This window comes from Pipra filicauda, unplaced genomic scaffold (assembly GCF_003945595.2).
Source record: "Pipra filicauda isolate LSUMZ 115617 unplaced genomic scaffold, ASM394559v2 scaffold77_size3566232_pilon, whole genome shotgun sequence".
Classification (NCBI taxonomy): Eukaryota; Metazoa; Chordata; class Aves; order Passeriformes; family Pipridae; genus Pipra; species Pipra filicauda.
Genome location: NW_024104953.1, coordinates 77,431 through 93,975, shown reverse-complemented (window position 1 = coordinate 93,975; position 16,545 = coordinate 77,431). Strand labels below are relative to the sequence as shown.

The 16,545-nt window shown below is 44.8% G+C and overlaps 1 protein-coding gene across 5 annotated transcripts in view; it reads right to left on the bottom strand.

Moving 5' to 3' along the window:
- BMP2 (bone morphogenetic protein 2) overlaps nucleotides 1-16,545 on the bottom strand; it is a 220,327-nt gene that overhangs the window by 142,553 nt on the left and 61,229 nt on the right. For 4 of the 5 annotated variants that reach the window (XM_039389840.1, XM_027738643.2, XM_027738646.2 and 1 more), the window contains 2 exons: nucleotides 11,378-11,589; nucleotides 8,648-8,736 (listed from right to left, as the gene is read on the bottom strand). The gene's annotated coding sequence lies outside the window, so the exon portion shown is untranslated. Of the gene's footprint in view, nucleotides 1-8,647; nucleotides 8,737-11,377; nucleotides 11,590-14,746; nucleotides 14,833-16,545 lie in introns of those variants that run through there. The other variant, XM_039389837.1, reaches the window with a different exon arrangement.

Here is a 16,545-nt window from a genome sequence, read left to right as displayed (position 1 = left end):
CTTTACTGTGACTCGTCACTAAAAAGAGTTAATGGTGCAAGTGGCCCTCCTGAGCACAGGGGTGGGCCTGGGGACACACAGAGGCTGCTCCCAACTCACATCAGTCTTTGATTCTGGGAAGGTAAATGTCAAAGCAAATACTGGAATGCAGCTCTGAGTGCAAATCCCAATTTCTGCCCATCTCTGCTGCTGGTTTCTGGGAGGCAGGAGGTAAAAGCTGATTAATGCCTCCTCTCCTTTTCAGACACCCACACTCCTGACGTGTGCTTCAGTGTTCTGGTGTTAAGCAAGGAACTCTGAGCCTGTTCTGCTTTCAGATGTGGACAAACTGCAAGAGCAGACAAAGGAGGACTGGGTGAAAGAAAAGCATTTGCAACACCCTTTGGAAAGGCAGGCGTTCCAGTGGGAAGCTTCTCTGGGCTTTCAAGAGTTAGCTGTCAAACCTGCAAGTTCCTGCCTGCTCAGCTCTGGGCTCTTTTAACCCGTCCATTAGGAGATGGATTTTTAGATAAGTAACCCGACATCTGCTGCTTCACACTGGTCATTCTGCCTGGGTGCTCCACCCTCCTCTCACCCTGGGCCGGCTCAGCATCACTCCTGGGACATTCCAAACACCCCTGCAGCCACCACTGCCATTGGAAAAGCTTGGAAACAGCAAGGAAGTGAAGTAAAAAGCATTTTGCCTATCTCAGATATGATTCCCACCTACCTGATCAACTCATAAGCTTATCCAATCTGGGAAGTTATGCACAGAGTCTGACCAGCAGATCCAAAAGGTATTTATAGTCCCTGGAATACCCTTTGGAATTGTCACAGATTCATCCAGTTTCTTGGAGGAAATCTATTATGGAGCAGGTAAAGAAGCTCCTGAGTGCTAACATTTTTTAAACTTCCCAAGTTTCCAGGGGAAAAATGTTTGTGGGGTCCTAAAGCAAAGATTATTTGGCTCTGGCTGCAGAGAAAGATTCCTAACCAAGTGAAAAGCATATTGCAGTTAAGGACTGTTTTTACAGATAAAATATTGCTTGACATAAAGCATAAATTATTGCTTTTATTTATCAGAGTAAGATAATTCAAGAGAAAAAGAAACTGGAATCTTATAACTTCACTGATTTTCACAGATACCTGATCACTGTTTCAAACAATAAAGGCCATAGTAAGACTATAACTGATAAATGCAAAAGATTCTTTAAAGATACTATAATCCTACTTAATACATCATCATTACTTGGCAAGAAAACAGACAAATGCAGTGGGGTTTATCACAGCACTTGCATTTGATCAAGAGCACAATAATCTCATTCAAATCAACACCGTAATTAGAAAGTAATTGCTGTATAATCAGACATCAAACAGACAAAATCACCCTGGGTGTTTCTGACAAAATCACTCGGTGTCAGTTTAATTCTACTCCCTTTGGAGGCTTTATTCACAAGGTGACAGTGCTGAGACTTCCTGAACCCCCTTCCTAATTCCTTCCTTAAGGTGAGTGGGGAGATGCAGAAATCCAGGAACCGGCACAGGTGGGTGGGATGATGGACCCCAGCACATCCCTGGGGTACCAGAAATCCAGAATGGAGATGCCTGCAAAGCCTTTCCTCAGTTTCCACCAGCCTGCTCAGAAAGGCAGGAATCCTGGAGGGTGCCAGTGGGAACTGCAGCCCATCGTTGCTGGGACCCAAAGGGACAGTTCTGAGTGGAAATCCTTTTGTACCGCGCATCAAATACCGGGGAATAATTGTATCGTTCTCTCTGAAGAGCCTCAAAGCAAAGGATTTCAAAGGCAGGAAGGAGCAAATACCTGGAGCTCTCTAATTACAGAGTCTGAGATATGCACAGCAAAGTATTAAAATAAATGATATAGATGAATTATCAGAGAAGAGAGCGGGGCTGATAAGCCATATTTAGTATCCTAATCCTGGCTGTTTGTTTTGCATTCCTTGAGCCTTTCAAGATGACAGGTTCTGATCAACTGCTTCCCTTAGAGGTTGGCAGCTTTCCTGCTCCAGCATTTAATTTCTGTTTGATGTTCTCAACTTTGTGTCAATGTACAAACTACTGTTAAGATATATAGCAGTGATTAAAATAATTCATCCATCTGGTTCTAATTAAAGACCTAGTTAAACCTAATGACAACTTGATCTAGCAAAGCCAGCTCTCATCTTTTAAAAGGGCTGCGTGCATTCAGAACCCAGTGCTGTAAATGGGTGACAGACTATTGCAGTGTGCCCATTAAATTCCAGGGAATTAATTAAACTCATTTCATAAAAAAGTCTTAATGACATTTACTGGAAAGAGAAATAAGGCAGAAATTGCAGGTACCCAGGATTGCTCCCTATGGGATTTCACTGCTTCCAGAAGGACCCAGCAGACCCTCCAAGCACCATGGCAGATCCTGGGATGGAGGCAAAAGGGGTTTATGAACCTGCAATCCCAAAAGGGTTGTAACTGCAAATTCAAGTCTCTGCTGGCTGGTCCCCAACTAAGGGATATAAACACACATCCCTGAGTACTTTGGGCACCATGAGCACTGATCTTCAGGAATGGGAAATACTTGTGAGGGTCAGAAAACACACGGGAACCAGGGAGCCGGATAGGGATTCACTGACCTAGTGAAAGAAAGCAAAGACATTCCCAAAAGTTGGAAGAGCTGGCATTCCACTTTATGGCTCTGCCTGCTGCCAACAGGAAAGATGTCCCACTTATTCAAAACATTGTCTCTTGTGGAAGAAAAATCCCAGAGGATTTCCACCACCTCCTGTCGGATGCAGGATTCCTGTTGTCTTGAGCAAGACCAGGATCAGGTTCAGGAGCTGAACTGTGTAAACAACTGGTTTTGCCTTTGCAGCAGTCTCTAAAAGCCAGAGAGCACTGCTTTGGATCTGCCCAATCCACATGTCTTTCAGAAATTCCAACAAAGTAGAAAGTTGTAATGACCTAATTTGTGTCCAAACTAAACACTAACTCGATCTGAAGGGATTATTTATTTCAATTTTGAAGTGTTTTAAACACCCAGTTTTGAAATACGAACCCTTTGAACTGTTAGATTTCAAGATCTATCCGATTTGGGTGATTTCTTTTTTTTTTTTCCATAGAACAATTTGGCAAAAGTGACATATATTTGCAAAACTATTATCATAACTAAATCTGATTTTTTTTTTTGCTGAAAATTTCCACTTAAATCTGTCACCCAAGGCAGGAACTGGGAATATTTTTCAGGTTTTTGCCTGATTCCATTACACCCTTTTCAATGAAATCTGCAACTGTAAAAATGTACAGTCTTCACAGAAAAACAGGTAGCAGAAGAACCCAATCAAAATCCTACACACTGATCTTTGCAAGCTTATTTGAAGATGACTGTTCAGTGGAGCCTTCTCTGATCCCCACCTTCCATTCTCATTCCAGGTATAAAACAAAATATTGCTGAAAATTTCACTGGTTTAAAGCTTTTTCCTCTTTTATCCTCCTTGCAATTAAAAAAAATTACACATAAAGCTCATCTTCCAGCCTGTGCCTTGACTTTCTGCCCTTCATATATTCAGTTATTATATTCCTGATTGATTAATCCACAATGTCTACTTGATAAAGCCACAAATGCATAATGAAAATGATGATCTTTAAGCTGCTGATTGTATTTTTCATTTGCTTTGAAGTCTCTTGCCAGCTGATGTTATTTTAGGACAAGACTCTGAAGTGGGTCTGGGGTTTGAGTTTGGGGTATTTTCTTTGCTTTACTCACATTTTTTAATGTTTTAACCAGCAGACTGTGAACAACCTGCCCCATTTTTTTTTCCTTAATAGATGCTGAAATTTTCTTCCTTTGCAGCATCTTTTGCAGTTTGCAACTCCTAGAAAAGCGACTGAGATCACAAGACAGAACTGGCAAATTACAATTGTTTTCTCACTGTAGGGATAATACACCACAATCACATTTCTGCAGCACACACACGCCTGCTTCCATGTCTGGTCCAGGTCCAGAAGTGGTGAAACAAAGGCAGCTGTTAACAGTTCCAGTTGGCCAAGGGAAAACCTGGAGAATAGGAAACCTCCTGAGAAGACCCAGAGTCGTGAGATTTGCAGTGAGATATCCAGCCCAACTCTCAGTGACCTTTCTGGGGGAACTGAAAACGTCTGGCTGCTTGTCAAAACTGAACATCCAAGCCCGTTGCTGAAGGAAACCCCCAGCAAGAGATAGCCAAAGCAATATCAAAGGCCCAAGATCCATGAGATGTAAGGAATGGAGTTGTTTTGGGAATAGCCTTTTCTGCACTGCACGCTCTGTGCTGCTCCTTAATTATCTGCAGACACACCAGTTCCTGCCCTGCCCTAATCAGGAGAACACAATCCTTGCTGCCTCAAACATACAACCCCCTTTTGGACATCTCTTGATGGGCTAAAACTGAGCCAAAATGTCAAAATATCACAGGAGAGACCAAAGGGAGAATTGCCAATATTCAGACAGAGCAGTTCTTCCATCAATCACACTCTTGCCTCTCTCTAGTACAGCCACAACCTCCACCCCCCAAAATTATTTCATAGTATTGAACATGAGCAAGGCTACCAAAATCCATCTCCCAACCCTTCCAGACTGGTGGTCCATAGTCTACACCAGGTCTGACCATTTCCAGCAGCATTTTAATCAGTGACCCAACATACCCTGGCAATCACAGGGCACCTGGAGTTGGGATCCAGAGTGAATCAATAGTATAGACACCTCTGGGAGAACAACCAGAGGTGGGAGAGAGCTGAGGAAGGCAGACAAGGTGGGAGGTTCATTGGAAGAGCAGCACTGGGGAATAGCAGCAGGGTTTGGGGATGTACCAGTCTGAATTTCTCTACTGGTGTCAGGTGAGCAGAGTTGCACTGAACTCTGGGGTGAGGGACATGACTAAGTGACAGCGACACCTCAGCAGCCAACAGGCAGCTGCTACAAACCTCTGGCTGTCACCCCCTGCACCCAACCTCCTGCAGAGCAGCAAACCTGTGCTCAGAAGACCCTCCAAAGCCCCACTGTCAGCCATGAATACAAATGCTCCGGGAACCTGACTCGTTTCAGCCATCCCAGGCCCAGCTGGCTTTAATTTCTCTCGCTATTCAAAAATGAACCACTTGAATTTGTAATTTTTAGTCCAAACAAAAGGCTCTATATTTCAAGGTCGGCGTGGAGGGAGTAGGGGAAATCTGCCTCACCCTCAGCTACTGCAGAATTGACTGGCACAGAAGTCAGGATTAAGGGAACCTCAGCAAGGCCAGAGTCCCCTGCAGTAGCCACTGTACAACCCCATGCCCTGGATGAGAGGGTCCACCAAAGGCTTCCATGGCAAATCTTTCCCCACAGTTCTTTTCTCAGAGTCCAGCACTATCCTGCTTCAGATCAGGGGCTGCCTAAATTATCTTAACGAGATAATCTTAGATTTTTCTCTGGGACAGCAAAAAATATCCCATCTGCTCATTTTTGTTACAGCCAATTGAAACCAGTCACGAGGATTTACCAGATGTAAAGGAAAGAGATATTTTTTAGTGCTGCTGTAAGTAAGTAGGACACACAGTGTCAGGACAACATGGAAATGTGTGCCATGCTCCTAAAAGCTGACTGAAGGTGGAGATGGCGTGACTGCAGAGCCTGACAGAGCTGTGGCCCCTCTCAGCACTCCCCAACAAACAGCTGCTCCAGGACACACCCACAGGCACCCTGGGGAGACAGGGATAGAGCACCCAGTGCTTTCCTCTGCCCTCCTTCCTCAGTGTGACTCCAGGGAACTGCCATCTGAAGGAATTCACCCACACCTCCGCCAGCCCCTGCTGCCGAGGGAAATCCAGCTGGACTTTCCCCCTGACACCCTTCCTTTGCGCAATCCCCGTCTCTTCCTTCCCGGGGCCTCCTCATCCAAACCTCCTTGGCACGACCCAAGTAGGTCTTCTCTCACCAGGGCAAGAAAAAGCTGAGTGTGGAGGCAATTTGTCCCTCAGAGCATAGATCATTCCTCCAGTCAACACATGCATCTGGCCAGGGCTCCTTGGCCCGCTTTCCGGAGCGGTGGATGCTGTCCAGAGCCCTCTGCTCAGTGTCCCTGACAAGATGGCCATCAAAGCCTGGGTTAGGGGTCACTCACCCACAGCCATTAGCACTCCAGAGTGATTGATTATCAGCATGTGTGGTCTCAATCAAGAGCCGGTAATGAGCTGCATTCATTAATCCCATTTATATGTTTGCATAGGCCAGTCTTGGATTTCAGAGAATAAAAAGGCTTCATACTGAGATCTGCACATTGCACTGCCTGGCAAGGGTAAGGAATCCCAGAGTGGATCAAGGATTTGCATCTAATTCTGTATTTTGGGAATTTCAGCCCAGGTGTTTCTAGCTATCAAGCAGAGTGACTCCACAGCATGACCTGCACCCCTCACAGCAGCATCCAGCCTGTGCTACAGTTTTATCTGTACTTATTTTATGTTTTCCTTGCACTTTTAAAGTAACTTTTCATGGACACAGCTACACCCAGTGTTACACCCACCCCAGGTTCCTATTTAGGCCGTTGTGGGTTCTCTGTTATTTTGTGTTTGATAACCCCCCTTTTTTCCTTCTTATCACCTACAGCAAACCCCTCATGTTCTGAATATGCCACCACCACCTTTGGCTGCCCTGTCTTCCTCAAGCCATTCCCTCTGATAACCTTCTGCAGAGAGCCCCATCAGCAAGTAACTTGACTCCATGCCCTACCCTCACATCCCCTTTGGAATGGGCCAGGCTTCCATCCTCTGCTGAGGCCAGGTTCCTCTCCCTGGCAGGAAAGCCATACTCCCTCCCCTCCCCAAAGATCCCCTGAAGGAGTTATAAAAACAAAGGGTGAAATTCTGGCTCTGCTGAAGTCAACGGGAACGAGGCCATTGACTTTAATAAGGCCAGGCCTGACCTCAGCACTCGGAGCTCCAGCACAATTCCCTGTGTTTCACACAGGAGGATGAGGGGCTTCTCAGCTTCACCGCTTCTGAAAGCGCTCCAGAGCCTCAGTGAGGACACCTTCAGCTCATTTAACTGCCAGAGAACATTCACATGGATAAACTCACCCACCAGAACAGCAGAAACGGGCTCAAATCCCCAGAAAAATATACTCAGTTTGAGCCAGTTCACTCTCAAGTAGAAACCATCTATTTGAGAAGATGTTGGAAACTGCACTCAGATAGCTCAAGGAATCAGCCAATTACATGGTTGGCTGTCCAGAACCTGTCACAGCTTTTCCCAGCATAAATTCAGTACACAATGGAAAAAATAAAGTTCCTTCAAAAAGTTAAGTGGGGTTTATTTTTTTTTTTCTGGTAGGAAGGTATTATTTGGTTAAAAATAGATTTGAATAATAAATGCTTATAAGTGTTCCCAGGCCCCTTTTTTGTAGAAATGCTTTTAGCATTTCACGTGGGGAAAAAAATATGTACTAGTGAGAGGTAATGGTATTTAGCCCCTCTAGTGCAAGTATGTTAAAGATGACCAGCAAATAATTGTTTCAGCAATTCAAAAACCTTACAACTATGCACTGAAAACTAAAATAAACAAGGTGAGGGTAAATTAAAAAGCCTTTCTATTTCTTTTGCAAATCCCTAAAGACCAGTGCACAGCTCTCTTTCCATGGGATGCCACAGCTGGTGCTGGAAGCAATGGGTTGGGGTAGGAAAATGCCAGCACTTAATATCCTTATTTCACACCCATAATCCACAACAAGGAGTTCTTTATTTCTTCAAAGCAAAGACCACCTCTGCTGAACACTCTTGGACTGACAGCAGAGAACTGGGAGATGCCTGGGCCATGCCCAAAAGGTGCCAGGATGGAAAAGGACTCCGAGGGCCTCGCAAAGCGCTGCTCTGGGAGGAGAAGGAGCAAGAGGAATCAGCCTGCTGGGAATGCCACCCCTACTGATGGCAGGCTCAGGCAGAGACATGATCCCCAGAGTTTCTCCCAGGGCAGGAAAGAAACTGGAAAGATGCAGAGCTGCAGAACCAAAATTTGCTGTAGGAGGGTTTTGCCTGTGTCTTGTGTGACCAACCCAGTTCCATGAATTAATTTAACAGGTACCTGTGAGTACACAAATAAACAAGAGCTTACAGATACCTCACACCACATTAGTATAAAATTTACTCTGACTTTAGACATTTAAGAGCTGTGATGACTTAGAGCTGCATTTATTGGCAGGTGAGCAAACAAGGGGAAGGGCAAAATTTCATAGACAGCCCTTCTTCAGAAGTAGGAAAAAGATGGTGCTACCAAAAACCATATTCCTGACTTTTATAGCTTCAATGTTACCCTAAACCCACCAGTCTGCAGCTGAAAGGATCCTAATTAATTAGAGATGAGCAAAAGGAAGTTTCTTTGCTGTTTCCAACCAATTTGGGTGGGTTTATGGTAAAATATTAATGCCAATCAGCAAGGATCTTCCTGAAACAATTCTCTAAGTCATCTTCATTTGCTGTGCTTTGGTTCCCATCCCAAAGCAGGCTCAGGGCACGGGACTTGAATTCTTTCTCAGGAAACCCTTTTTTTTCCTTAAAAAAAAAAAGTCAGGAATCTTCTGCTCCTCAAAGCTCAGAGATACTAGAAAATGAAATATAAATGAAAGTCCTGAGTTGTGGATCTTATCAAGTGGTTCCTACAACTTACCTTGCTGTTCTTCAGGGTCCAAGAATTCCAGCAGGACACGGGGTGGAAACGAGTCTTGTTGCATTCCCAGAGTCTACAAATTTATAAGGCTGCAATTAAATATTGAAAAGAAAAACATTTTGGTTCATAATACACATAAAAGGGCTAAATGCTGATTTTCCAAGTCCTGACTAAAAGGTGTTGGAATTCTATGGTATACAAAAATTCTAGACAGAGGATGGGGATTTTGAAGCAATTTTCATTCCATAATGGAACTAATTTTTGCTTAAAATATTCACAAAACAACATTTGTTATAAAAATTAAATGTTAATATAAAACATTTACTATATTCAAAAAACATGGAAGGATGTTACTTTTTTGTCCTTTCTTATTGTTTCAAATCATGTCTAACATCACTGTTGCTGATTGTATCTTTCCTGGCTTTCTATTTCAGCTTTTTCTCACTTTGTTTTGGGGGGTTTTGCTGGTTTTTTTTTTTTAAGTTTCCTAGACTGTCTTTCATCTTCTGCAACTTTTTAGCACCCTTGTTCCATTGCATCCAGTATCAATAAAGGATAAAAAGAGGTAGAACAAAAATATCAAAATTCCAAGAGATTAACATCTCTATTTTTAATGAAAAAGCACGAAAAATGTTGTTTATGATGTAGCAAGCAGGTTGTCTTTCATCACAAGTGTTTTGAAGAGGAGATGTGAACAAGATATACTGACAACATTTAATTTTATCTGACTTTACTGAGCTAGTTTTATCTCACTACAGTGAGCACAATGCTTAACATATCAGAAGAAAACAGCCTGCACAAGAATTATGAGTAGCAGGGGAATCAAATAACAATAATAATTATAGAAGGTGTTTCTACAGACTTATTTACCCGTTCAGTATTTCACAGGCCTAAAAACTGCAGCACTAAATTAAGCTTTTTCTACTCTTTGATGACACTGAGGAAACATTTAAACTGAATCAGTAAGAATTTGGAGAAGAAAGTTGTAGCAGGGCATTGACCTCGTATGAAAAGGCAGAAGTAAAACATAAGGATCATGTTTACCCTGGATGAGTTTCCTGTCGACACTGTTTATTATTGAGCAATAAACACACTTGGATTGTGGAGATATATCTTCAGAAGAGGTATTAAGAACCAAACAGTTTCTGTAAATCTTCTGAGTGGGATTAACATTCAGATTTAAACAAGGTTCCACACATAACACGCATTTGATCACTTAACAGGTCCGTGTCCAAAATATTCCTGGCTGCAGATGTGCAGTCAGGATCTGATTCCTCCACTTTGCCTGGCCAAAATGCTGAGATTTGGTCTTATTTTAACTAAACACATCCTAAGTTATTTTTATATGTGTCTCTCGGGCCTCATTTTCACTCGAGGCGAATTTCTGCTGTGGTGATGGGTTGTAAAAGTTCCTTTCTTCCACCTCCCCTCATTTATCCCACTTCGTGGCATTATCTGATAACAATGCTGGGGACACCCTCAGTCCCTCGTGCAAAATATAAACAAATGGGCCATGAAGAGAAGGCAGCACCAAATCCTTGTCCCAGCACTGCTGTGACAAGGGGTGGGAGCCCTGGGGGTGATTTACAGCCCTGGCTGGGGACACTGAGTTAGGGCCGGATAACTTTGCTCCTTCAGCACAAAGGGAGCTCCCCACAAAGCCTCAGCCCTTGGCATCAGCACACAGGCCTGATCTCCCACAGCCTGCAGCAGGGAATGACCCAAGGACTATTTCTCCAGGTTGCTCATCCTGATTGCTCAGGATCACTCCAAAACCAAAATGTTTCTGTTTGCTTGTGGAAAAGCGAACGTGGGGGAAAACGCATTTCAGACTGAAAGAAAGGTTTCTTTACATTCACAAACGGCAAGTGGGGGTGTTCTGTTTCTTTACTTTCAGAATTTTATTTTATGATTAAGTTTAATTGAACCTGATCTCAGAACCCCGTTTCAAAACAAAGCCTGAGCACTTCACGTAAAACCTGCTGAAGTGACAGCTTTCACTTCACTCTTCCTTCCAGGGTGGGAAAGTTTGGTTCAAATTGTTTGCCGAGTTCGACAAGGTTGGCTGCAAACAGTCTGAGCTGAACCGAGTCTGATTTTTCAAATGACTCAGGGGAGCAACTATTTGTTTTACCTACTGTAACAATAATGTTGGCCATTTCACCATTAGTTTTTTTGTCAATAGCTGATTAGACACAACAAATTTAAGACACGACAGACCAGCACTGCTTTGACAAGGGCTTTGGAGTGTGGAGGGTGCTAAAGAGAGCTCTAAATGCTGATTAACCCCTCCATGGTGTTGTGTTTATCCCTGCCCGGGGTCCCACCTCTGCACAACTGGGATTTATATCCTTAGGGTGCCTGGCTCCGGGTCCTCACTCTCAGTGACCACTATCGGTTACAGTGCCCAGATAGCACAGAAGTGGGCCCTTCAAAGCAGCTACACATGTAGGAATAGTCTGGAGCAAGTGTGTGGATGCAGCCAACCTTCTCCCACTCCTCAGAAAGTCAATGTTCAGAGCAAACCCCTCCTCTGACCTGTCAACACGCGCGGCCTCTCCGCTCGCCCTTCCGAGATTCCAGGGCTGGCGGGAGGTGATGGGAATTGAACTCTGGCTCTCGGGAGCACCTGGCTTTGTTATCTCTAAGGGCCCAGGAAGATTTCAGGCCCTATCACCCCGTGCCATGTCCTGACACTTGACTCACAAAGTGGCCCTGGTGTTGGCTCACCTCCAGGCTGAGATAGCGACTGTCAGCGGCGAGGTGAGAAGGAATGGGAGCGGAGCAGGAGCACAGATCCTACTGCTTCTTGTAGGAAAACACCACAGCCCAGATTGCTGAGGAGTCCTCTCTCTTCTGACTCCCTCTGAACATCAAGATCTTCACTGCAGAGAGTCCAGGAGGTTGAGTTCACACAGGCTTTTTTAGTGCATTATCTCCATCTGTGTGGTGACCACGGGGGAGGGGGGAAAAAAAAAAAAGAAAAAATATTGGTTAATACTAAATGAAAACTGATGGATTACACATTCCAAGTATCAGTGAAAGCAGGGAAGCGGCCCAGTTTCCATGTATCTCACTCTTCTTTCAGAAGTATCCTTTCTATGTACAGAACTATTCGGCATTTACTACTGAGAACAAAGAGACTGAGAAAGCCCATAACCCCAGACAAAATAACGAATCCCAACAGATAATTTGATTTGAATATTCTGGAGCAGAAGCTCGAGCCTGATGCTAAGAGCAGGACACCTCTCTGGGAACAGACCCCGGGCTCTAACCTGCTGTTGTCCCCACGGTTGATCCGTGCCCGTGTTATGTGCATAAGACAGATGCAGGAATGCCCCAGGAAGGAGGAGATACTGCTCTCCATGAGAGACCAGATAACAGTGGAGAAAGCAGCTGCTTTAGAGAAACTTCACTGCTTCTAAAGCATTCACAACTCTAGAGGCATTTAGTGTTTGCTCTTTTATCAGTGCAGCTGCAAGTGATAATTCAACCTCCAAGTGGTCTGTGCTTTTGTTCTGTCTGAATTGAAAAATGCCCCAACAAAAATCCTTGCATTGTATCAGGATTATGTGCTTGGAAAGAACTCAACAAATTGCATTTAGGATGATCAAAATGATCCATTTTCCTCACAGTGTTGCCGGTGGACAAAGGTTTGAAAATCAAATTTTACCACTATCGATGTTACTGCCTGATGCAAGAGCAGTGATAGAGCTTTATCAGGCAAATTCCAAGACAGATGGACCCAAAAGACAGTTATCTTTATTATCCTCATCTTGCAAACAGCAGTTGCCAGTGTCACACACTGACACTTCACTAGACATCCTAAGCATCTTTATCATCTCAATATCCCAAAATAGAACGCCTCCTGTATACTGACTTCTCCACAAGACTACCCTTGCAAATGCTGTTTCTCCTGTACCAAAAATAAAATAAAATAATAATAATCACTCTTCCAAACTACTGCACTATGAACGTTGTCTCTCTCACAGCCTCACTTCTTGTAACCTCCCAGTGTCTTACAGTGCAGCCTCTGGGGCAATAAGCAGCTCCAGGTTTGAGACACAGATTAAAGCCCGGCTTCTTGTATATTCAGGAACCTCATTCCCACTAAAAATTGAGCCTTTATCCCAGTTTGAATGAAATCTCACCTTTTGTGTGTGCAGAGCAGAGCAGGGCAGAGCTCTCCTGCTGCAGAAATCCCCAGCACAACAGAAGGTTGGTGCTGCAACCCCTGATTTGGAGTGATCCAACCCCACTGCCCACCCCACCAAAGCAGCCTGGCTTGTGTTAGGGACCTGTATTTAGACAGGGATGTGAAGCCATGGAGAGACTCAGCAGGAAAAACACCCCAGCACACGCTCCTACTGGATGCTCCCCATTTCCCAAACAACGATTTCCCCCGGCAGGAATGTTGATTTAAACCATTCATGCCAAGGTGGGTGCAGGATAAGGTTATGTGATTCTTGGAGCCACCACACCAGGTCATGAATGATGGAGTAATGAAAAGAAAATTCCATGCTCATTGCACAGCAAATAAAGGCAGGATTGTGGAAGCACTGGCTGCCTGCTGAGCTCTGCCTTGGGGTGGGCACAGATCTGCAGCACAGAGGATGGAGAGAGATGGTTGGGAGAGAGCCTCATCGTAACCCCAGGTTTTCCCTACTGACCTACAGTACCCAAATCTCTCCCAGGGAAGAAATAGGGGAACAAACAAGACTTTTTGAGCCTCAGTTCCCGTCCTGCACATCCACAGTTTCCACTGACTTGCTTAGAACTAAAGGTGCCCAGTGGCTCTGGAAGTCATACTAAAGGGTCACCTGCTATGCAGAGTTAAGATTATTTAGATTCTGCAATTGCTCATATTACCATGTCAAGAGGGTTTCTTTCAGGACATCATTATCTCCAATTTCCCAGGCTTCCAATGTTTTCCCTAGGAATAATCCCCTACAACGTGAGGTTTGTTCAATACACACACTGAACAAACCCTTTATACGTGGAATATGTAAGTTTTTATATAAACTTTCTGAAAAAAACAAAACCCTCCAGTTTCAGCTTGGCCTTTAAAGAAGTGCAAAAGCTTTGGTGTGCTTTTAAAAGCAGAGCATCAGAAAGGATTGATTTTTTTTTTCCCCCCTGGCTTGACTGACCCCAGACTGTAACCTCAGACAAGCTGATAGCTGAGAAAGTAAACTAATTACAACGTATATCCAGAGCCTGCCCTGCCCCGGCATCACAGACCCAACATTCCCACATTGCTCCTTCTTTTCCACACTTCCCAAAATTCATTTCAGTGAATCCAAGATGCTCCCAGCATGGATCATATGCTACCTTTTGGCACAGCAGCCACCTTTTGGCTCAGCCCAGCTCTGGGCATCTGTTGCCTTTGCCAAACAAGCATTTTCACACAAAAGTCAAGAAATAAATACCAGTTTCAAGAAGTTCCTGAAACCTCTATTTAAAGTGCCTTCAGTTGTAAGTTCAAGGAAGGCAACGCCTTTGTGACAGCACAGCTGTGGAATAAAAAGATTCCCAGGGCCTCCTGGCTGCTCTGACTCCTGGGCTTTAGAATTATATGAGTATGGGCTTAAGACCACCCAAATTCTTTTTTTTGTTGTTGTTTTTCCCTTTTTGAGAGGGGGGGAAAGAAAGAGAACATGGACACACAGGGGTGAAAGGGACCATCCCCTCCCCATCATGTTGGACAACTGTAGTTTTACAGTACCAAAGATGTGACAGGCAGCACTGACCCGTGACAGCAGCTGTATTTACACTAGAGCCTAACAGGGAAAGCACACTGGAGGGGTTGGAATATGCACTGCAGGATACAGTGGCCTTTGGAGAGATGCTTTAACCCACATGTGCCAAATCCAGCTGCAGGAATTCAATTCCCTGCCAAAGCACAGCCAGGGGGGAACTGACTTTTGTCTCTCGCTCAGTGAGCATGTGGCTGATTTTGCACCTGAATCTCAGCTCTCTACCAGGAAGCATTCCCACAGGAGTGGGAGATGTTCTGCTGGAGAGCCAGTGTTCCACTGAGGATGAAGCCCCCAGTTCTCCACTCATGACACAGTGAGTGCAGGGACCCCAGACAAGCACCTGAGGGGCAGGGGCTGTGCCCTCACAGATCCAGGCTCAAAGCAATCCACTGGGACTGGGTCTCTTCAAACTGAAACTCATTATACAGCCTTTTGACAACATTTCTTTGTTTTCTAATTGATTCAGGCTTTCTTAGGCTGATCTCTCAATACAGAGTCTAAACAAAGAGAAACATAATCAAATACTTGCTTTTTCAGCAGGAAAAAAAAAGAAAAAAGAAAACCATGCACATTTGCTCCATCTTAGGCTGTAGTTTTCCTGGGCTGCTCCCATCTTTATTTATTGTTCTTCCTTCACACCATGAGTTCTTGGATAGCAAAGGAAAACAGCCCATGTCTTCACGAACAAGAGTTGGCTGGAAAATCAAATTAAAAAAGGCAATCACATTTGCAGCAGTGCAGGCAGCTAAAATAGTCCACGTTTTTATTTATATCACTTTGGGTAGTGAGTAGCTCAGAGCCCTCTTTGCATATTCCCCTGTTCCATTAATTCCTTTATTACCACTTACTTTTAATCACCTGCCAAAAGCAGGTGCTTTATACTTCCCTGGATAACAGATGGAACACGAGGTTTGTGATGCAAGAGTCAAGACAGGATGGGCAGATGGGACAGGTTGGAGGAGAAGGGAGAGAGGAGGAGAGGACAAAGTTCAAAGCCATGGGAAGATTTAGTGTAAACTTGTCACGGAGGAGATTCCAGCAGACACATCTCAGTAGCAGGAAACCCAAACCACGACATGTTTGCACAGAAGTTTTCAGCACAGGAAGTGCTCCAGTCTGCAGGACCTGAGCAAAGGCACTGGGGCAGGCAGGGCAAGAATGTGCAGCAACCTCAGGTCAAGTTTGTCCTCTGACACAAGCAGAACGTGGCTCCAGTCACTGTTTCAGCCCCACAGGGGTGAGACCCCGCTAACATCGACCTCCTGCCCACAGCCTGGTGCCAGGGAAGGCAGCACGGACAAGCAGGAGGTGCTTGGGACACCTGGCACTGGAGGTTGTGTAGCGTCCTTAGATGCAGCCAGCAATCCTCACAACCTCTGGGAAAAAGGGATATTTACTCCAAAACACCTTTAAAGCCTCTCTGTTGATTAGTGAACTTTGTACTGCTTCGAGCTGAGGCACTTCAGGCCAGTCCCACACCAAGCTCTCCGATGGAGAATAAAGAATGATACAGAATCACAGAATGGGGTGGGTTGGAAGGGACCTTAGTGATCATCTGGCTCCAACCCCCTGCCATGGGCAGAGACAAATTCCACAAGACCAGGCTGCTCAATGCCCTACCCAGCCTGGCCTATCCTGCTCCCTGTCTTCCACATCATTCACTCTGAACAACCTGTGGAAGTTTTTTCACTCGTTCATCAATACACTTGTCCTGGCTTAGGTACCTGTGGTGCAATCAAACCTTGCACTTCTGGTAAAATAAAACAAAGGCAGGTCAAAATGGCAGAAATGGTGTGAGAACTCGAGGGCCCAGTTTTCATTTCACACACAGAATTAGCAAAATCCCTCGATTCCCAACAGCCATTCCTTCCCCCATCTCTCCTCATTTATGAGGGGCTGGCTGTGCAGGAGGGACCAGGACAGTTCCAGCTGACCCAGGACCCTCTGGACAACAGGAGCAGTGTCCCAACAATCCTGTCCCCATCCTCTCCCCCTGGACAAACATTCCCACAGGCTGTAACCCCAGGAAGGGCTCAGGGAGCAGAGCAGGGAACCTGCAGCAGCTCAGCCCCTGACGTCGGTAGATCACCACCCTCCTGCCAGAAAGAACCATTTCAGGGACTCCTTTCCACAATATTG